This window comes from Orycteropus afer, unplaced genomic scaffold, assembly GCF_000298275.1.
Source record: "Orycteropus afer afer isolate SDZICR_OR568_19922 unplaced genomic scaffold, OryAfe1.0 scaffold00354, whole genome shotgun sequence".
Classification (NCBI taxonomy): domain Eukaryota; kingdom Metazoa; phylum Chordata; class Mammalia; order Tubulidentata; family Orycteropodidae; genus Orycteropus; species Orycteropus afer.
The window spans coordinates 3,573,927-3,575,319 of record NW_006921941.1 but is presented as its reverse complement, the minus strand read 5'-3'; positions in this window follow the sequence as shown (position 1 = coordinate 3,575,319).

The window sequence follows — 1,393 nt, the reverse complement described above, 5'->3', positions numbered from 1 at the left end:
CAGATTCCTGTAATGGTAGGACTTAAGAATTAACCTAAAAATCACCCTGCTAGCCAGGGACTGCATGGAGGACTGTGCACGGTGGCTGGGGACCAAACGGAGAAGGTGAAGAGAAAGGTGGGCTGAGCTGTGGACTTTTGCCGGTCCAGAAGACATCACCATTCTGAAGATTTAAAAAGTGGCTTGACTATTTTGGATATTTAAAGAGACAGCGCTCTCGCAGATTTCTAGGGCTTAAGAACACGTTCTGCTTTCCAGCAACCCCAAGGACACTTGGGGCCTGCAAGACTGAAAAGGTATGACATTCTTCTTGATACTACACTCTACACCCACTTCGTGAACAGAGGTGTGGCCATCCCCACTCCCACCTACCTTCTGAGCCCACAGGAACTCCATCACAGTCAGTGTGCTAACACAGAGCCTGGGTGCCCTACCCAGTCCTCCACCAATTTTTTCTTTTTTTCTTTTTTTTTTCTTTCTTTTTACTTTTTTTCTTTTTTCCAGTGATTAGTTTGCTTGTATTTGTCCATTTCAAACCAACTAATACTATTAATACTTTTGTCCATTTTATTACTATTCTTAATTTTCCTCTCCCAGGTCCCAGTTTTCACCATTTATTTTTCCCTGTGCCTGGTTGAAATTCTGCCCCCTGCAATTTAAGGTTGTTTTTTTTTTCTTTTCCCCCCTTTTTTTCTCTCATGACTAACCCCATTCCTTGTTTTTCTTTTTGCATACTTCCTATTTTTTTTCTTCATTTATTATTCTCCTTCCCTACTTTCTTTTTTTCTTCTTAGTGCTCTATCCCCAGATATTGCAGGTTTGCTTGTTTTTTCCTTTTTTTTTCCCTTTTCTCTTTTTTTGATTACTGTTCCTATGTGATTACATGGGGTGTTTTTCATCCATGACCTTTAAGCTTTTTGATAGTTATTCAATTGTAATTTGTGTCTAACTGAGTGGGAGACAACAACAGTCCGCATAAGACACACTACAGCCACACATCCTGCGACTTCACTTAATGAGCGAGAGACACTTCCTCCTTCTCCACCAACGGGCCAATGATAAAAAATCACCAAGAAAAGCCTGACCCACCCTTGGCTGCTCTTCATGAACAGTTAACAGAGATCTAAATACAACAACATCATGATGCCTCGGAAGCAACAGACCATCAGAGTCCACACAAGGAAGCAGGATAAAGTGGTAGAAACAAGGGAGCACAATACAGACCCAGAATACATCCCTGAGGAAGAAGCAGCATTGGAACTCTCTGATAAGGAATTCAAAAGAATTATCTTTACGTATCTTCAAAGGATTGAGAGACAGATCAAAGAAAACACAGAAAAAACCTTACAAGAATTTGGGAAGAAAATACAAGAACAAAATGAAAAATTAGAAA